At 42.1% G+C, this 22,197-nt stretch overlaps 1 pseudogene; it reads right to left on the reverse strand.

The window, feature by feature from the left end:
- Window positions 1-1,935: 1,935 nt before the first annotated feature.
- LOC123456518 lies at window positions 1,936-22,050 on the reverse strand (annotated as a pseudogene).
- Between the last annotated feature and the right edge of the window lie 147 nt (window positions 22,051-22,197).

Consider the following 22,197-nt stretch of genomic DNA (forward strand, 5'->3'; position numbering starts at 1 on the left):
CTCTTGTGGTGGTTGGTTCAGGTGTCTCCCATAGACATATGTGTTCTGAATGCTAGGTCCCCAGCTGGTGGCAATTTGCTCCTCCTGGAGATAATATATAGTTGGGGGCAAGTTTATGGATGTTATAGCCAGCTTCCCCTTGCCAGTGTTTGGCACATTCTCCTGCTGCTGTTGACACATTAGGAGGTGATGTCCACATGTTCATGCCATTATTTTCCTCTGCCATCATGGAGCTTCCCCTCGAGTCTGTAAGCCAAAATAAACCCTTGCCTCCCACAAGCTGCTCTTGGTCAGGTGTGGGGTTTTTTTGCCAGCAATGTGAACCCGACTGCAACACCCCCTTTCCCATCACCTCTTGTTCCCTCTCTTTCACATCCTTAACAAGACTCTTAAGATCACTTATTTATATAACATACAAACATTAAAAGTTAGGATTCCCATATGAGAGAACATGGAAAAGAACAAGGGAAACAACAAAATTTATTTGAAAAACACCATAATGAAACCTACTTCTTTTTATGCTAATTAAAAAAAGAAATCTAACTATCTTGAGGGGAGTAGAAGAGAAGGTAATGCAATGGTAGATAAAATCAAGGGGTGAAGCTGGGCGTGGTGGTGTACACCTTTAATCCCAGCACTCAGGAGGCAGAGGTAGGAAGATCACCATGAGTTCCAGGCCACCCTGAGACTACATAGTGACTTCCAGGACAGCCTGAGCTAGAGTGAGACCCTACCTTGAAAAAAAATAAATAAATAAAGGTGTGTGTGTGTGTTCAAATGTCATTGTTTTGTACAGCTAACATATACTATTAAAAAAAGAAAGAAAAATGTCTAGTTATTGTGAAGCAATCACACTGGAGAAACCATGTAGGGAGATCATCTAGTAATACAGGCATGCACTACAGGAGCCTTAACATTTAGGATATTTTTTAACCCCAATGCACACATGTGAATGAGTGAGCCTTCAACATAAGTCATTTCCAGGCTATATCTTACCATAAAGATATGAAATGTAGAACAGACTCCAAGCAAGAACAACTGCACTGAACCTATCCCAGGCCTGAAACTATAAGATTATGAGATGGCGCTATTTGAAATTATAGTACAGTTTGAAGAGGTTTTGTTCCACAGCAATAGGTAATCAAAAGAGTAATTATTGCATAAAGTAACTGCCTCAGGTAAAGCATAAAAAGCCAGACTACAGCCGAGCATGGTGGCACACACCTTTAATCCCAGCACTCGGGAGACAGAGGTAGGTGGATCACCGTGAGTTCAAGGCCACCCTGAGACTACATAGTGAATTCCAGGTCAGCCTGAGCTAGAGTGAGACCCTATCTTGAAAAAACAAAAGAACAAAACAAACAAACAAACAAACAAAAAAGCCAGACTACAACAGAGTTTTGAATGAAACCTAAAACATTCTAATTTAAAATAGCATTTCTCTTACCTCCTTTGAACATTAGGAGACTAATTTCATTTTCCTTCTAGAGCTCTCCATGTCCCTTTCAGTGCCCTCTTCTGGGTTGCTTTGAGTCCAGTCCAGTGAAGACTGGCAGGAAAAAAAAAAAAAATGGTAAGCTCACTGTCAATTCTATTTTTCCAGTTTTTGGTATCTCTCATGAATTTGCAGGAATGATTTACTTTCCAGAGTCCTTAAATAGCTCCTCTGTGCATTCTGGTTTGTTTTGTGTTGTGACAGGTGCTTGCGATGTTGCCCAGGCAAGCGAACTCCCAGACTCAATCAGTTCCCCTGCCTCAGCGTCTTAGGTAGCTGGGACCATCGGTGTATGCCACCATACCCACAGAGAATAGGTTCAATGTGATTCATCTATGTTCACTGCAATCAGAATCTATGTTTTGAAGAATTTAGTATGTATATATATAAATACATATAAATAATGTAAATAATGAAGTGTTTTCTTTGGTGAATATTAACTATTCTGAACAAAACAGAAAAACCTGAGCAGTAAGTGAAGTGAACACAGCCACACGGTCCTGCAGGATAATAAGAGAAGATCTAACATTTTTGTCTCGGAAATTCTAAAGAAAAGAGGTGAAAGAATATTGTCCAGAAAAAAATTATCAAGTTATAATAACTTAAAGCATTGAATATTTATCAAGAATCATTAACCTGCAGATTCAAGAGCATCTGTAAGGCTGGAGAGATGGCTGAGCAGAGAAGGCGCTTGCCTGTGAAACCTGCCGACCAATGTTTGATCTGTCTCCATCCAAAGTAATATAGCCAACAAAATAGCTTTTCAAAGTGAAGAAATAACACCAGTAGAACAAGGTCTCTTATAGAAAGTATAGAGGGAGTGAACAGTTTCCATTTTATACATTTTATTTTGTTTATTTGGGAGAAAGAGAGAGAATGGGCATACCAGGGACTCTAGCCACTGCAAATGAACTCCAGACACATGTGCTACGTTGTACATCTGGCTTATGTGGGTTCTGGGGAGTCAAACCTGGGTCCTTAGGCTTTGCAGGCAAGCACCTTAACAGCTAAGCTGTCTCTCCAGCCCCCATTTTCCATTTTATGAAGTCAACATTGCTCCTGATGCCAAAATCAGACTTAAGTTGAAGAAAACTAAAGTCCAATCAATACCGCTCATGAACTTGGATATGAACATAAAAGTCCTCAATACATTAATAAATTGCACCTGGCAATAAATTTAAAAAGTAAAACCCTTGACTGAATATTTTTTATTTAATTTTATTTATTTATTAAAGAGAGAGAGAGGCAGAGTCATAAGGCTGGTTAAACATAGCATCAATTTATGCAAGCCACCATATTAACTGTCTAAAGAAGAAAAACTACATGACCACATATTTATTGATGCAACAAAGGCATTTGAGAAAATTTGTCATCCATTCGTGATAATGAAATTGAGCAAAATAGGAAAGATAAAGAGAATATACCTCCCCCCAAATGGCATCATTCTTAAAATAAAAAAAAAAAAAGCTGGAGCTGAAGAGATTACTTGACAGTCAAGGCATTTGCCAGCAAAGTCAAAGGACCCAGGTTCGATACAGCAAAAATCACCATATGTAAATTTCAATGGTACACTGGCAAAATATAACTTAAACCAAAGGGCACACAAAGGAAAAAAAGTGAAGAGATCTTAAAAGATATTTGAAGCTTGTCATGGTGGCTGACCCCTATAATCCCAACACTTGGAAGGTTGAGGCAGGATTGCTATGAGCTCAAGGTCTACTTGGGGTATAGAGGAAGTTTGAGGACAATCTTGGCTACAGTAAGACCCTGCCTCAGAAAAAAATGGAGGGCTGGAGAGATGGCTTAGTGGTTAAGTGCTTGCCTGTGAAACCTAAGGACCACAGTTCGAGGCTCGATTCCCCAGGACCCACGTTAGCCAGATGCACAAGGGGGCGCATGCATCTGAAGTTCGTTTGCAGTGGCTGGAAGCCCTGGCACGCCCATTCTCTCTCTCTCTCCCCCTCTCTCTCTGTGTGTTGCTCTCAACTAAATAAATAAATTAAATAAACAAAAAAAATTTTTTTTAATTGAGGGGTGAAGAGATTGCTCAGTGGTTAAAGGCCTGGCATGCACTGTCTCGATCTCGCTCTCTCTCTCTCTCTCTCTCTCTCTCTCTCTCTCTCTCTCTCTCTGCAAATAAATATTTTAAAAACTTGAATTATTTTCCCATTGTCAGATAAAATAATTATCTACTTAGAAAAATTCTCAAGGAATCCATAAAAATCCTAAGACTAAATACATAAGTTTGCAAAGTACTCAGAATATAAGATCAGCTCATGAAAACCAGTTATATTTCCATATACAAGTAACATATAATTGGAGATGAAAAACATATCCATGATGGCAGAAAGAGTCGGGTATGGGGGCACATACCTGGAATCACAGCACCTGAGATGCTTAGGCCAAAGGATCAGGAGTTTGAGGCCAGCCTGAGCTACATAAGACTCTGTATCAAAAAGCAGAAAAAGAAGGAAATATTTTATGATTTAATAAAAAAAAAACCCAAAAACTATTTTGAGTACTTGCACCAGAGGAAATTTAAGGCAGTTAAACTGTTCTACCGGTGATAGAAGAGTTGAGAGCCAATAAGGGGAGCATGGTGAAATGGTGAAATGCTAATCGAATAACACATGGAAGCCCCTAGGCTAGAGAGAGAAACGGGGAAGGAGTTTGATAGCTCAGGTTTCCTTCTTCTTCCAAAGCAGGGATCGGGGTCATGTGAGAGAAGCTGGCACCACAGCAGGCTATCATGTTAGCTGCTGCCCTTGAGAGGGACTTGGAGACTGGATGACAGCCTGAGGGAGAAGAGCTTCCTTCCTAATTCTTTCTGTTTCTGCAGGCAGTGCTCCAACCTACAGCTTCCTTTAGTGCTTGCAAAGCAATCTCAGCCGCAGCCCCTTCTTTGGGGACCAAGCCATCAGTTCTGCAGGGCCTTTTTCTGCTCTGAACCCCCAGGTTCTGGTACCCTTACCTCTTTTGTTCTCCCAGCCCTAGGCATAATGGCAGCTTCTTATAGTGACTGTCTCTGGGCTTTGGGCTTTCTCAGTTCTCCACGACCTATGTATTCGATTTCCTATATTAAACCTCCTCTGTGAAGCTCTAACTAAACAAATTCAACATAATACCTGGTACATAGTAGATGAACAAGAGATATTTGTGAAAAGATTGAATACACATATTGCCATGCTGGGGACAGAATTGACAGACCAGTGATACATGGGCTTTGAATGAATTCACCAAAGACAGAAGGCAGAGGTAGATTCACTGGTACAGCAGCAGCAGGCAAAACTATAGAGAAAAATGGACTTCACAGAGGCAATCAAAAGGACTGCTTTGTGGGAGGGGTTTGAGCATGGGCAGTCAGACAGTATTTCAAGGTTATGGTGCTCTGGGAAAAAATGCACTTAGAGCTTATGGTTAGCAACAGCCGGGCCTTGAGGCAATGATGGTCTTCCCCTGAGTCAGAAATGGCTCAGCACAACCACCTGTCCTAAAATTGCATCCACATTTTTTAGTGCCTGGTATGGTTAAGCTTTCTAATCAGATAATGATCTTGTTTGGAGGTGACATTGACATAGCTCTGAGGCAGAAGAAGCCTTGTTCTGAGGCTATCATGACTCAGCACAGCCATCTCCTAATGGCATCCACACATATATTTTTAAATATTTTAAAACATCATTTATTTATTTATTTGCAAGCCAAGAGAGAATACACAGCACATGAGCATGGGCATGCCAAGACCTCTTGTGGCTGCAAATGAACCCCAGATGCATGCACCACTTTGTGCATCTGGCCTTACACGGGCACTGGAGAATCAAATCCGGGATGACAGGTTTTAGTAGCAAGCGCCTTTAACCACTGAGCTATCTCTCCACCTCCTAATTTTAACTTTGTTGTTGTTGTTTCGAGGTAGGGTCTCCCTCTAGCCCAGGCTGACCTAGAATTCACTATGTAGCCTCAGGGTGGCCTTGAACTCATGGTGATCCTGCCACCTCTTCCTCCCAAGTGCTGGGATTAAAGGCATGCACCACCACGCCCGGCTAGACAGTTTTTATATATGTACATAATATATTTTGATCATAATACCCTCCCATCATTCTCACTTGTCCTCCCTCCCTTGTACCTTTACTTCCCTCCAACTATTCCCTCTACTGTTTTTACTATCCTGATGTCTTTTGTTTTTTCTTCCTTCTTTTTTATTGGCCTTCTTTGTCGCCATGACAACATGCTGTGCAAGTAATGCAGCTACTGTGAAGTCATGAATGTAACAGCCATTTCATGTCCAGAATACAGCAATCCAAAGCATTTCTTCCCATCCTTTGGCTCTTGCATTAATTTTGCAACCTCTTCCACAATATTTCCTGAGCATTGACACAAGTGATAGAGATGTGTCATTTAATGCTAAGCATTTAACTGTCATGTTTTCTCAGCACTTTGATGGATTTGGAATCTCCTCAGTAGTCACTGTCATCTGTGAAAAGAAGCTTCTGATAAAAAGTGAGAACAACATTGCTATATAAGTATAAACTTAAATATTTAGGGGGAAAACTAGTGGGCACAACATATCCCATTCATCCAAATAACAGTAGTAGCTTCCCCACTAGTACCTATGACCTTACAAGACATAGATTTTGTTTCGGTTTTTTTTGTTTGTTTGTTTGTTTTTATTTATTTATTTGAGAGCGACAGACACAGAGAGAAAGACAGATAGAGGGAGAGAGAGAGAGAGAATGGGCGCACCAGGGCTTCCAGCCTCTGCAAACGAACTCCAGATGCGTGCGCCCCCTTGTGCATCTGGCTAACGTGGGACCTGGGGAACCGAGCCTCGAACTGGGGTCCTTAGGCTTCACAGGCAAGCGCTTAACCGCTAAGCCATCTATCCAGCCCTTGTTTCGTTTTTTTCAAAGTAGGATCTCACTGTAGCCCAGTTTGACCTGAAACTCACTCTGTAGTCCCAGGCTGGTTTCAAGCTCCTGGTAATCCTCCTACCTCTGCCTCCAGAGTACTAGGATCAAAGGTATGTGCCACCATGCCTGGCTTCCAAGCCATAGACCTTTTTAAATTTTTTTTACTTATTTGCAAGGAGAGAGGGGGGAGGGGGAGAGAGAATGGGTTTCCAGAGCCATTAGCCACTGCAAACAAACTCCAGACACACGCACTACTTTGTGTATCTGGCTCTATGTGGATGGTGGGGAATCAAACCTGAATCCTTGGGTTTTGCAGGCAAGTGCCTTAACCACTATGCCATATCTCCAGCCCACTCAATAAACTTTTTTTTAAAAAAAAATGTTGTTATTTTTATTTATTTATTTGAGAATGACAGATGGAGAGAGAAAGAGGCACAGAAAGAGAGAGAGAATGGGCGTGCCAGGGCCTCCAGCCACTGCAAACGAACTCCAGACGTGTGCGCCCCCTTATGCATCTGGTTAACGTGGGTCCTGGGGAATTGAGCCTCAAACCGGGGTTCTTAGGCTTCACAGGCAAGCACTTAACCGCTAAGCCATTTCTCCAGCCTGCAATAATATATTTTTTTTTTTAGGAGAGAGAGAAAGAGGGAGAGGAGAGAGAATTGCTATGCTAGGGCCTCCAGCCACTGTCATTGAACTCCAGACCCATGTGTCACCTTGTGCATGTGGCTTATGTGGGACCTGGAAATTTAAACATGAGTCCTTAGGCTTTGCAGGCAAGCACCTTAACCTCTAAGCCATCTCTCTAGCCTGCCATAGACTTTTGACTAGATTTTGAGCACCCGGCATAATTGTTTCCCATGATGTAGGCCTCAAATTCAGAGAAGAGTTGCACTAGTGTGCTCACCTTGCCTGGCTGGACAGTTGTATAGTTCGCATCACCCACCACTGGTTAAAACTACTTGTCAGTGGGCTGGAGAGATGGCTTAGCGGTTAAGCGCTTGCCTGTGAAGCCTAAGGACCCCGGTTCGAGGCTCGATTTCCCCAGGTCCCACGTTAGCCAGATGCACAAGGGGGCGCACGCGTCTGGAGTTGGTCTGCAGTGGCTGGAGGCCCTGGCTCGCCCATTCTCTCTCTCTCCTTCTATCTGTCTGTCTGTCTGTCACTCTCAAATAAATAAATAAAAAATGAACAAAAATATTAGAAAAAAAATAACTGCTCATCAGCCAGCCAGCATAGCACTATGGAAGCTTGCTTGCCGAAAGGAGGCTTCCAGCTCAGCTTGATTTCTCAGTATCCAGAAAGCAACACATGGGGTGTGTTCAGCAATAGGGTCTTACATTCTAGTTCTGGTGGCGAATTAAGAGCATTGGCAGTTGTCTGTATTACTATGAGTGCGTCATGAGCCTCCTTGACCACCAACTCCCTGGGAGATGTCTCACTACTGGCACTGAGATTTTCCTGTAGCAGGTCATGGCTTAAATGAATTTTAAATTAACTAAAACAGAAGTTTCCATACGACTTATTCATATCATCTTTAGTTGTGGTTATATCTCCTCCACCCTCTGTCTTCTTCCGTCCCCCTCCTTTTTTTTGTTCATTTTTTTTAAATTTTTTATTTATTTATTTGAGAGTGACAGACACAGAGAGAAAGACAGATAGAGGGAGAGAGAGAATGGGCGCGCCAGGGCTTCCAGCCTCTGCAAACGAACTCCAGACACGTGCGCCCCCTTGTGCATCTGGCTAACGTGGGACCTGGGGAACCGAGCCTCGAACCGGGGTCCTTAGGCTTCACAGGCAAGCACTTAACCGCTAAGCCATCTCTCCAGCCCCGTCCCCCTCCTTTGAACCCTTTTAGATGTTTCCACCCTCAGTATTCTGACCGTCCGCTTACATATCTGCTATCCCCTCCACTTAAGCCCTCCCCCTCCCGCCTCATGTCAGCTTTCTAGTCTGTTGACCTCTAGCACTGAGTCTTTTTCTTACATTCAAATCTAAAAAAGCAATACTAGGATCTACATATGAGACGTTTAAAACATATGGCTTTTGTCTTTCTATACCTGGGTTATCTCGCTTAGTGTAACATTTTCCAAGTCCATTCATTTCCTTACAAATTTTATTTTTCTTTACAGCTGAGTAAAACTCCATTGCTGCTTGGGGGGAGGTAGGGTATGAGTCTGTTCTATAGGCATCATTCTTCTTCCTATGATGGCTATAAACTTTCTCCTCTGACATGTATGGGAAAACTGATCACTGAACAGAAACCGGTAAGGCTTATTAGGAATGCTTTTGCTGTAAGTAGCAGAAACCTGCACGCTAGAGAAATAAATTATCTTGTTCATTTAGCAGGAATTCTTTCTAGAAGAAGCTGCCAGTGCAGGCTCAGAGGCACAGGATCTAAGAACATCTTCCTATAGTTGACATGTTATGACTGAGAGACAAATACTGCAGCTCCAATCATGAAGTCTAGTTTCAAAAACAGGAAGAAGCAGAAAGAGCTCTGTCTCTTTCCTTTAATCAAGAAGGCAGCTTGACCCCCAAAACATTATAGGCCATTACCGAGGCCCTTGGTTTCTCACCAGGAATAGATGGTAAAAACCCTATTGCTGAAGACTCCACATACTTGGGCTGCAAGGCCACTGAGAAATCCCGCTGGAACTAAGCTGATAACCTCCTCCATGTAGACCAGCTGACAGAAAGCTGGAAGAAGTCATTCTACATGTAGTTCATTGGGAGAAAGAGATACCACCAGTGAAGATACTCAGCAGTGGACACTGCAAGCCTTATAATTGGCCAGCCAGCCCAAATGAGCCAACGGGTGCAATAGTGGCACATCTGTCATGGTGGAAACCAACTGCCCTCCAACTGGACTGGAGGCCCGCTCCATGGGGGAGAACACATCCCTGGTACTGAAAACTTAAAACAGGGGTAGTCATGAGCCCTAGGGGTGTAAATCTGCTGATGTCTTGAAAAATGTATATAGTATGCTTATCAAACTGCCCAGTAAGCACTTCTCTTAATATTTATACCCTTATATTAATGCTACTCACACTTTGGGCAGAGAATCTTCTCTTTTCAGATGCCAGTGACCTTAGGATAACTCAGAAGGTATCATAGTGCTGGAAAGAAGTGACTGGAGTACTGAGTAACATCTCGATCACACCTTCCAAGGCTCAGGGTCTAATGCGGAAGAGGTGGCAGAAAGAATGTAAGAGCCAAAGGAAGAGTAGGATTCCTTACAACATGCTCCCTCCAGACATAAAATGGCCTGGATATCCATGACCTCATAGTGCCTGACACTACCTACACAAGACCATCATAAGAGGAGGAAAAGATGATGACATCAAAATAAAAGAGAGACTGAGCTGGGGAGGGGATATGATGGAGAATGGAGTTTCAAAGGGGAAAGTGGGGGGGGAGGGAGGGTATTACCATGGGATATATTTTATAATCATGGAAAATGTTAATAAAAAATGAGAAGAAAAAAGAAGGCAAAGACTATACTTTTAGGGATCATTTTAAAAAAATATTTAATAAATGATTGTATAAATCAGATTTATTTATTGTATAAACTTGTGGTCCAAAATGACATTTTTAACCATCTTAATAGTCATTTGGTAAGTTGGATAATGTAGAAAAAGAGAAAGCTATGATTGGCCAGTCAAGTTATACTGTCTGTTCATTAATCATTTGCACATTATTAATAAAATTACAAGATAAAGTAAAAAAAAAAAAGAAAGAAAGAAAGAAAAAAGAAGGCAGCTTGAGAGATGGCTCAAGTGTTAAAGGCACTTGCTTACAAAGCCTAACCAGCCTTGGTTCAATAACCCAGTACCTAGATAAAGCCAGATGCACAGAGTGGCATGTGCATTTGGAGTTTGTTTGCATTGGCAGGAGGCCGTGGTGTGCCCATTCTCTTTTATATTCTCTTTCTTTGTCTGTCTCTCTCTCCCTAAATAAATAAATAAATATCTTTAAAAATTAGGCTGGGGAGATGGCTTAATGGGTAAAGCACTTGGTACACACACATGAAACCCTGAGTTAAGATCCCCAGAATCAATGGAAATCTGGATGCACTAGCATGTGACTGTAATCTCAGCATTTGTATGGCAAGGCAGCAAGTAGAGACAGAAGAATCCCTGGAAAGTCACAGGCCAGTTAGCCTGGTGTTTGTAGCAGTGAACAACCAGAGGCCTTGCCTCAAACAAGGCGGAAGGTGAGGACAAACACACACACACACACACGTTTTTTAAAAGAGGCCAAAAATTTTCCCAGCACAGACCAGCCAACTTGTGCTTTAATTCTCATTGTCCAGAGCTTGGTTATGTGGCCACCTCTGGTGCAAGAGAATCTGGGAAAATCAGAAGCAGGTTTGTCGCAACTGGCTTAATAGAGCTATGAGACATTGTCTAGGTATAGTCCATTGCTGCTTCAAAGAAAAGTGGTCATCTATTAGCTATGAGGACAGGTGATATGGTCTGCCTCCTTAAGCCTGCTCAGGAGCATTACACTCAATTATAGAGCAACTGTTTCCTGCTGGCATCTATGTTTGGAACGTGGTATGGTGGGATGGTACTACACCAATATGAGGATTTTCCTCTCACATCTGTTCATAAAAAGAAATTCTACAATGTGGACGAACTGCAAAAACATATTAAGTGAAGGATGCCAGACACAAAGGTCATATATTTTATGATCCCATGTATGTGATGCATACATTATGCCAGACATAAATTATGTTACAAATAACCAAAATGGGCAAATCTCTAGAGACAGACAGATTGGTGGTTGCCAGAGGAAAGAGAATAGAGGAGCCCTGCTTAATGGTTTTGGAATTGTATTTGGAGATGAAAATGTTTTTGGATCTAGTTAGATAATTGTTTCCACTAAATTATACATTGTTGATTTTATCATTATGTACTTTGGTGGCAATAGAATGTATCCTTTTCTGCTGAAATAAAACTAAGGAAGACAAAGCTCTCTGAAAATCATCACTGTGAAGCATTTATACTTCAATTCCTGCAAACTCATTGTGGCTGTAGTAGTTCTAATGGGCTTTCTCTTTTCATCACCTGGGTCTTATATTGTTAATGAGGTTTTAGTTACTGAGGAAGGAATAGAAAAGGATGTTGGAGTGACTAGTTATTTCTGTCTCAGTTACAACTCATTAATGTGCCCAACCAAAAAAAAAAAAAAAAAATCAAACAAACAAAGACACCTACACTCCCAGCCTCCCTGGCAGCAAAGCAATACCATCTGCAAAGTTGTTCAGTGAAATATGAGTAGATATACTGGGTGAGTCTTCCAGGTAAGAGCCATAACAACATAAGACCCTGGGTCTTTCTTCTTTGCTTCTTTCTTCCAGTCTATAAAACAGATTTGGGGGCTACAGCACCATCACAACAAGGTGGAAGGTGAGATCAACTCCTAGTTACCCCCCAACTTCCACGCATACATCATTATACATACACACCTGCGCTCACACACATAAATACATGTCACACACAGAGAGACCAAAAAAGAAATAATATATTTATTTAAGAGGAAAAACAAATGTTGCTTTAGAAGCTTGGCTTAGCTGATGAGGCAGGAGTGTTGAGTTCACGATCACACTGGGCTTCTAGGCCTTTAATCTCAGCACTATGGAGGATAAAGCAGGAGGATTTCTGTGAGTTCAAGTCCAGCCTGGGACTAAAGAGAGAGTTCCAAGTCAGAGTGGGCTAGTGATACCCTGCCTTCAAAAACAAATGTGCTGCTTAGCAATTTTCAGGCAGTATGAAGTGTTTGTAAAACCTCTTTCTCTTTGTCTATCTGTCTGTCTCTCTCTCTCTCTCTATATATATATATATATATATATCTTATTATATATATATATATATTTATTTAAAGTAAAGTTATATGGAAAACATTTTATTATTAAATGCAAAAATATAAATTATAAGCATTATTTACCAAATGGTTTAAAAGTGAACATGCCAGGCATGGTGGTGCATACCTTTAATCCCAGCACTTTGGAGGCAAAAGTAAGAGGATCAACATGAGGCTACCCTGAGACTACATAGTGAATTCCAGGTCAGCCTGGGCTAGAATGAAACCCTACCTCAAAAAAAAGGGGGGGGCTGGAGGGATGGCTTAGTGTTTAAGGTGTTTGCTGGCAAAGGCAAAGGGCCCAGGTTCGATTCCCCAGGACCCACGTTCATTTGCAGTGGCTGGAGGCCCTGGCATACCCATTCTCTCTCCCTCTTCCTCTCTCTCTCTCTCCCTCTTCCTCTCTCTCTCCCTCTTCCTCTCTCTCTCTCTCCCTCTCTCTATATCTATCTATCTCTCTCTCTCTCTCTCCCCTCTTTCTCTGTCAAATAAACAAATATATTTTTTAAATGAAATCATGCCAGTCATGGTGGCACACACCTTGAATCCCAGCATATGTGAGAGTGAGCGGGAGGATCACTATGAGTCCGAGACCAGCCTGAGCTACAGAATGAGTTCCTTGTCATTCTGGGCTAGGTAGAGTCAAATCCTACCTCAAAAACAAATGAAAAGTGAGTATCTTTATACATGAACACCTGCATGTAGACATTCACAGCAGGTTTATTTATCATTGCCAAACCTTAAAAGCAACCATAATATCCTTCAGCAGGTGATTGGATAAACTATAGTACATGTGGACAATGGACTATCAGTCAGTCATAAAGAGACATGAACTACCAAGCCATGAAAAGACCTGCAGGAAACCTAAATGCATGCTGCCACCTGAAGGGAGCCCAGATTTCAGCAATATGACATTCTGAGAATGGAAAACTACTAACACAGTAAAATCTCCCTGGCTGCCAGGGGAGAGATATGAAGCAGGCAGAGCTCAGAGGATTTTTAGAGCAGTGAGAATACTCTGTTGCAATAATTGTGAACACATGCCATTGAACATTTGCCTAAGCTCCTAGAATGTATAAGGGTAATCCTAATATAAACTATGGACTCAGACAATAATGATTTAGGTTCATTGATGGTGATAGTATTCTACTCTGAAGCAGGGTATTAATAGTGGAGGCTGTTGTGTGGGGAAGAGGGAGAAGATGAACGAACGCTCCCTGTGTTTTTGTAAAGTTCTGCTCTGAACCTAAAGCTGTATATTACTCTGTGTTATCTAGAGGAACAGAACTATCTTGTAGGGTGCTATCCAGAAGGAAGGTTTCCATGGCACTAGTTCTCAATAAGAACTAGGGAGGTATGGCCTGGACAGAAATGCCCTATAGAATGTGGAGAAAGCTTAATCCTAAAACCATGGGCTCTGCTTAGTAAATCTCAGGACCAGAATTTGACTGCCCTCACAGTGAGCTATTGGTCAGGGAGACCCATGAAATCCCCAAAACAAAGCAGGTCATCACCAATACACTTATTTACTTGACAGAGCTAAAAGGTAAGATTCTATTACTGAAGACACCACAGACTGTGGTCACAGGACATCGAGAGATCATGCTGGAACTGAGAGGGAAACCAGTTTCCTTCTGGCTAGCCCTCACAGTGATGGAAAGTGCTACAGGTGCTGCTGGAGGATAATGGTCACCAACAGCATGAATAAGCAGCAGATCCTGCAAGCTACAAAATCAACCAACCAGGCAAAAATTACATACCTGTGCAATAGTGGCACACAGCTTATGTGGGTGTTGCAGTCGGATTTACATTGCTAGCAGAAATCGCCCAACCAAGAGAAGCTTGTGGGGTAAAAAGGTTTATTTTGGCTTACAGACTGGAAGGGAACTCCATGATGTCAGGGGAAAATGATGACATGAACAGAGGGTAGACATCACTTCCTGGCCAACATCAGATAGACAACACAAACAGGAGAGTGTGCCAAACACTGGCAAGGGGAAATTGACTATAATATCCATAAGCCTGCCCCCAACAATACACTGCCTCCAGGAGTCATGAATTCCCAAATTTCCATCAGCTGAATCAAACCACCACAGTGGGTAACTAATTTCCCAGATTAGAAAAGAGGACCACTCAGTGGGACAGGATTCATACCTGATACTGGGAACCAAGTCAGAATCCCATGGATAGGAAACTCATAGACACCAGAGAGAATCCTCCACTACTCTTTGACTAAGAAGAATCAAAAAATCTCTCAAATATCTGTTTATTCCCTGTGATAGTTAAGGTGTTGTCAACTTGATCTGTTTAGTAATCCACAGGCTGCTTCTAGGAAGGATCAACTAAAGGAGGAGGTCTTTCTCCCAGGGTGAGCCCTTCCCCCAGAGTGGGCGGCCCCGCTCAGAGAGGGACTTGATATAAGGAAGCTCTGGGTAGAAGAGTTCCCTTTTTTCCTTCCTTCCTTCCACTTGGCTGCGGGAGCTGCTCCCTACCTTCTAGCGTGGATTGAAGACCAGTACGGACTAAAGACCAACATCAACCGAAGACCCACGTGGATCGAAACCCAGCGGCTCCTCAGGAAGCCTCCAGGCTTTCCGGCACCATCTGCAGGGCCGGGTCGGGACTGCTGAGGCATCTGGCCACGTGGACTGAGCAGCTACCAGGTTCGGTGTTTCTCGGGCCTGCAACTGCTATTGGACTACTGTAAGCTAATCCAATAAATTCCCTTTATAAAATAATTCATTCTAGTAATTCTGTTCCTCTAGAGAACCCTGACTAATACATTCCCTTTAATCCAAACTTCTCTCACTCTTGGTGGGAGAATATGTTTTGTTTTAAAGATGGAAGCGAATACTGGGGAGGCCCAGGATCCATCAGTATAACAACAAAAAAAAAAGATAGCTGATTGCCTGCCATGACACATGTCACCTATACCATATCCACACGGGACCCAGGAGACATTGCAAAGAAAGTGGTGATATGAGTACTGTTCTCACTGCTAACCTGACAACCAGCTCCAGGGAGATGGTGACAGACACTGTGGTCACCCATCTACAAATTATTATCTTGATTACACTAACCAACACTCATCAAAGCACAATCCAGAGGCTACATTGAATTCAATACTGAACCAAACTTCTAACATGCCCACCAAGGCTCAGGGAATATTGTGAAGGACACAATCTACTAAAACCTTGGTGTCAGACTTTTATCGATAGCACCCTCCATTGTTCTAATCCATTTGTGACCTGTCTCCGTTCTTGCATATTACTTTGATGTTATCATTTCTCTCTTCAACATATCCCTTCAAAATTGATGGGGGCTGGTCAAAACCCCATAAAATATCTGGACCACTAATTTTCATTCCATCCTTACAGCTCCAAATTCTGAAAAATCACTTTGCCTAAGTTAGGTTGGTCTCCTAAGTCAAAAATGAGAAAGAAGGCCGGGCATGGTGGCGCACGCCTTTAATCCCAGCACTCGGGAGGCAGAGGTAGGAGGATTGCCATGAGTTCAAAGGCCACCCTGAGATGACAAAGTGAATTTCAGGTCAGCCTGGACCAGAGTGAGACCCTACCTCGAAAAAAAACAAAGAGAGAGAAAGAAGGCTGTGTTCATGCCCAAGGGTTCCAATCTGTCACTCTATTGCTGTGCTTCCAGGAGCTTGGATGTGACCTAATTATTTTCAGCTGGGCTTCCACTGATGCAGCCCTTTTTGTAAAGTGGAATCAAACATCTTCCTCAGTTGCTGGAAAGACTACTGATGTCCAGCTGTGGGTCAGATCAGGCTGAATTCTCATGCTCTTTAAATCAGCCTCCATCCATGTGTTTTCTATTATCATTTGAAGTAAATGACTGACTTTCCTTAACATGATTAGGTGATTTCCACCATGGTCTAAAACACTGTGACTTTCCTCCTTTCCTGCTAAACTAGATTATTGACCTCATCTCCATTAAGTACTTAATACAGGGGAACACTGTTCCAATGGAGAGCCCAAAGTATCTACCAAAGCCATGTTAGGGGTTTCGTGGCAAACTAAGACTCCAAAATTATTCCATAAAATAAATCTAAGTGGGAATTAAAGTTGGTCCAACCTTAGTCAAACACAAGAAGATATCATAACTAAGCATGGAATGTATGAGAATCCAAGATCTCAAGTTCTATCCGGAACAAAGTTGACAGATGACATGGAGGTAAAAGTCAAAAGAGTTCAGATAATTTCACATGTTGAATTTTCTAACAAGCAAACTCTGAGACACAGTTTAGCATGCAAGGTAAAAGTGAAAAATCAAGAAGATTGAGGCAGATAAAGAAGTTAAGCTACAAGATAGGCCCAGTATCCTTGACTAGCATCATGGAGAATGATAGAGATAAAATGTCCCTACACAGTCATCTTAGGCTGGACCAGAATTCTGTATTCATATCATCAGAAAAATATAACTTGGGCAAAGTAGCTCTGCAGCTAAGAACCTGAAAGGACCAAGAGCTGAAACCTTTCTACCCGCAGCTTTTCTAGCAATTAGGACAAGTTCCTCCTTGGTGGAATACCTGAGAAGCACATGACCGCCCACCACAGATAATGATTCAGAGACAACATGTTCTCTTGAGGCTTCAGTTCCTTTTCCTGTAGGCTTATGCAATGCAATCAAAAACAAAGATCGAGCTGGACATGGTGGCACACGCCCTTAATCCAAGCACTCAGGAGGCAAAGGTAGGAGGATCCCTGTGAGTTCAAGGCCACCCTGAGACTACATAGTGAGTTCCAGGTCAGCCTGGGCTAGAGTAAGACCCTACCTCAAAAAGCCAAAAAAAAAAACGAGGGGATCCAAGCCAGGCGTGGTGGTGCACGCCTTAAACCCAGCACTCAGGAGGCAGAGGTAGGAGGATCTGTGTGAGTTCAAGGCCACCCTGAGACTACATAGTGAGTTCCAGGTCAGCCTTGGCTAGAGTGAGACCCTACCTCGAAAAAAAACAAAAACAAGGATCTGACAATGATTGATTCTACTGTGCTTCTTTCATTCTTCTCTATAATTAGAATTCTGTTATATTCAATCACTTTTCTCCAACCTGATGTATTATTTGAGATCCATGAGAACACCCTCAAGCGATATAAACATACATTTTAATATGTTGTGGAAGTCTTAAAATATGTCCAAAAACCCTTTTATGCTCCTTCCTTAAAAAGTATAACTTATGTACACTGAGTCAAGATTGTAATTGTGGGGCTGGAGAGATGGCTTAGTGGTTAAGCGCTTGCCTGTGAAGCCTAAGGACCCCGGTTCGAGGCTTGATTCCCCAGGACCCACGTTAGCCAGATGCACGGGGGGGGGGGGGGCACACGCATCTGGAGTTTGTCTGCAGTGGCTAGAGGCCCTGGCGTGCCCATTCTCTCTCTCTCTCTATCTGCCTCTGTCTCTGCCACTTTCAAATAAATAAAAATAATAAAAAAAGATTGTAATTGGGGGCTAGAGAGATGACTGGTTAAAAGCACTTGCTTGCAAAGCAGGACAGCCTGGGTTTGATTTCCCAGTACCCACACAAAGTGGCACAGGCATCTGGAGTTCATTTGCAGTGGCAAGAGGCCCTGGCATGCCCATTCATTCTCTCTCTCCCCTTGCAAATAGATAAAGAAAACATATTATTTAACAAATGTAAAGATTTGTTTTATTTCTACTGGGGGAAGAAGATAAAAAGAGCTGTTTTCCAATTTGCTCTCCATCATCTACACACATAGTCACATGTACACATATACATACATACATACATGCATATATACGTACATGCATGCACCAAGAATACCCCTCCCCCCAAAACAATAACAAAAAATAATCAGAAACTGAAATACCCTTATGATGCACCAACACTTCATATTTTGACCAAAAGCAAAGACCTTGGGAGGAAGTGCAAAATGCAAAATCAAATGACCAAGAAAATGCTGAACAAACAGCATTATTATTTTTTAATTAATTTATTTATTTGAGAGCGACAGACACAGAGAGAAAGACAGATAAAGGGAGAGAGAGAATGGGCACACCAGGGCTTCCAGCCTCTGCAAACAAACTCCAGATGCATGCGCCCCCTTGTGCATCTGGCTAACGTGGGACCTGGGGAACTGAGCCTTGAACCGGGGTCCTTAGGCTTCACAGGCAAGCGCTTAACCGCTAAGCCATCTCTCCAGCCCAAACAGCATTATTAATATACAAAATATTTATATTACTGAAGTAGTAACCGTGGATGTTCTGTGTATCTGTAAAACTTTGGAACCACATAGCTGATCATTAAATCTAGTTCATGCCAGATTCCAAAACAACAGAAAAGACTTCAGGTAGCTTCATTCTTCTTTTTGTTCTTTTGTGTTTTTGAGGTAGGGTCTTGCTCTAGCCCAGGCTGACCTGGAATTCACTATGTAGTCTCAGGGTTGCCTTGAACTCATGGTGATCCTCCTACCTCTGCCTCCCGAGTGCTGGGATTAAAGGCAGGCGCCACCACGCCCTGCTTAGCTTCATTCTTCTATGCTTCATCAAAATTTTCTACAAGGTCTGGAACGTCATGATCCTCCTCATCAATGTCTTCTGGTTTTGGAGCTTTGCTCTCCAACACTTGCCTTGGGAACTGTTCAGCTCACTTTCTAAGGCTTGTTAAGCAGTCGGCCCCAAGCTGACTTAAAATTCCAGGAAGCATTTCTGTAATTGGTTTGACTTCTGCGTGACCAGTAATTGCAAAGGTATTCGCGTAGAGGGCAGCTTGGACTTTGGGACTGTTGAAATGAATAACTGTTCCATCATCTTTGATCATGTTCACCTCTTCAATACCAGCTATGTTATTTACAGCCAGTTTCGGGGGGGGGTTTGGAGCTTTTTGTTGTCAGCTATCAATGTCCTATGTGCCAACTTCTTCTTTCTGCAAGCTGTACCCTTGCCCTCTATCCGGACCTGAGCCTGAAGTTTAACTAACTTTTCTTTTTCTTTTTTCTTTTTTCTTTTTTTTTTCTTTTTTTTTTTTTTTTTTTTGATTTTTCAAGGTAGGGTCTCACTCTAGCCCAGGCTGACCTGGAATTCACTATGGAGTCTCAGGGTGGCCTTGAACTCACGGCGATCCTCCTACCTCTGCCTCCCAAGTGCTGGAATTAAAGGCGTGCGCCACCACGCCCAGCCTGGCTAACTTTTCTTTTTTTTTTTTTCTATTTTTTATGTTTTCTATTGGTAAATCTGAAGCAGTGTGTGTGTGGGGGGGGTTCTCCAACACCTGCACGTGGCAAAAAAAAGCAAGATGGTTGCCTCCACTGAAACAGAGAAAGACCACAGCCTAGAAAAGACAATTTTAATTGTAATCGGCTTGTAGCCAAGACAATGAGACAAAAGTGATGGAGGGTTATTTCCTCAGCTAGGCCAGAAAAGGAAATGTGGCTTCTGCTTTGTTCCCTGGGATGTTAACTGTACAAGAACATTAATGGGAACTGGGAGTGTGACTCAGTTAGTAGAGTATCTTCTCGATAAGTCTAAAGGCCTAGATTTGATCCCTATCATTATATAAACTATAAATACTGGCCCACACCTGTAATCCCAGCATTTGAGAGGCAGAGGCAGGAGAAGGAGTTCAACCTCATTCTCACCTACAGTCAGTTTGATGCCAGCTTTAGCAGGCTACGTGAATCTTTGTTTTGAAAAACAAAAAATACCAATTAACACATAGTAAGTGTACATATTGATGGGATATGAGGGAATCTTTTGTTTGTTTGTTTGTTTTTCGAGGTAGGGTCTCACTCTAGCTGAGGCTGTCCTGGAATTCACTCTGTATTCTCAGGGTGGCCTCAAACTCACAGCAATTCTCCTACCTCTGCCTCCCAAGTGCTGGGATTAAAGCCGTGAGCCACCATGCCCGGCAAGGGAATTTTTTGTTTTTGTTTGTTTGTTTTTGTTTTTCGAGGTAGGGTCTCACTCTAGCTCAGGCTGACCTGGAATTCACTCTGTAGTCTCAGGGTGGCCTTGAACTCTCTCGGTGATCCTCCTACCTCTGCCTCCCGAGTGCTGGGATTAAAGGCGTGTGCCACCTCGCCCGGCTGGGAATTTTTTAATATATGTATTCAATATAGAGTGATCATTGACAGATCTATCACTTTAAACATGCATACAATTCAAAATAGCCAATAGAAAAAAATTGAAGGGATACTTTTTTCTATTTTTTTCTTTTTCTAATTTTAACCAACAATTTTCATGCTTGAATATAATTTAATTTGATCACAATCCTCTCCCAATATCCTCCTTTGTCCTCCTCCTCCATTCCACTGAACAATTTCTTTCCAAATACTCCCCCTTCAATTTGGATGAGTTTTTTTTTTCTTTCTGTCTTTTTTTTTGCTAGCTTCTTTGATCCATGTCAAAATGTTGATGAGCTCAATATTGTAGAGGTCTTATGGAGGTACTAACAGGGACACTAACTTTTGAGGCCCTGCCTCAGCATATCCATAGTCAGAATACACTGAGACCATCATGCAGTAAGGCTATTAAGGTCACAAGGAAAAGTCAGGTCACATAGAAGAATTCTGGTCAACACACCCAGCTGACAACACACCCAACCAACAGCCAGTCACATGAATGGTGACCACTTCTTATGATTCTAGCCCCCAGCTGTTGAGTCACCCCAACCATCATATCTTCCAAGCTGAGGTTACACACACTGTGGATCAGAGACAAATGATTCCCACTGTGCTCTATCCGATTTTTGGATGCACAGAATTAGTGGACACAATAAAATATTTATTGTAATCCACAAAATGTTGGAGTGTTTTGTTTCTGAGCAATAGTAGCCAGAATCACAGGATCCAAAGCTGACTGATAAATGCTCAAAACCGTCTATGCACAGTCACAGACCTGCTCTTGTGCATCCTTTGGCTCTGTGAGAGCCTGGGAATGACTCAAAGAAATTCCCCCTTATGGAGAACTGAAAAGGATTATTATTTTTAGAATACCCTGTGTGCTCTGTTCAAGAGGCAAGTATGTGGCAAATGGAGTCCAAGAGTAGAGACACATCAGAGAAAGTGGGAAATCAGTCATTAAACACACAAGTTTGGTTTCTAATCCTAAATACTGTGTGAACGTTTTTCAATTTCATCTAGCTGGCACCAGGTTTTTGTTTGATTTTGCATGAACCAAACATAAGAGCCAAAAAACCTGGCTGTATAAGTCTTAAATTATATCATGCCATCTTAGTTAAATAGCTTGTAAAGCTAAGAATTTTCTCTCTAAATAAGATAATCGCCTTAAGATATTATTTCTAGGTACCCTCAAAAAAGCAGTACATTCTGGGCATGATGGCGCACACCTTTAATCTCAGCACTTGGGAAGCAGAAGTAGGAGAATTGCTGTGAATTCAAGGCCACCCTGAGACTACATAGTGTATTCAGGTCAGCCTGGACTAGAGTGAGAACCTACCTTGAAAAAACAAAACAAAACAAAACAAAAAAAAGCAATCCATAACAGTTTTTGAGAAATCCAAATTAAAGAAGTCCTTTTATTTTCATAGCAACTAAGATAATTTATGTCATTAACAAATAGAAGTGAAAATTCAACTTAGCCTTTAATTAGAATGCAAGGAGTCATCAAATGTGAGGAATGAAAAACCAGCCCTTCACAGAACAAAATGTGTTCCATCATAAGTCATACCACTGGAAATTTCAAAGCCAAATTTTCCTGATGTTCAATATGGTTAAATTCTGTGGGCTCATAGTCTTCTAAACACCCCTGTTCACTGTCAACCAAATCCAACTCTAGACTCTTCATTTTAGACACAAGATGAATTCTAGATTTCTAAAGGGCCGTCATTGTTTTCTGCAAGAAACACACCAGACTCTCTACTAAACCTTCACAAACACTGGTTCCTAGCCCACAGACCCAGGTTGCAGCCTGGCTGGGACTTTTCAAATCAGT

This window comes from Jaculus jaculus, chromosome X, assembly GCF_020740685.1.
Source record: "Jaculus jaculus isolate mJacJac1 chromosome X, mJacJac1.mat.Y.cur, whole genome shotgun sequence".
Lineage (NCBI taxonomy): Eukaryota > Metazoa > Chordata > Mammalia > Rodentia > Dipodidae > Jaculus > Jaculus jaculus.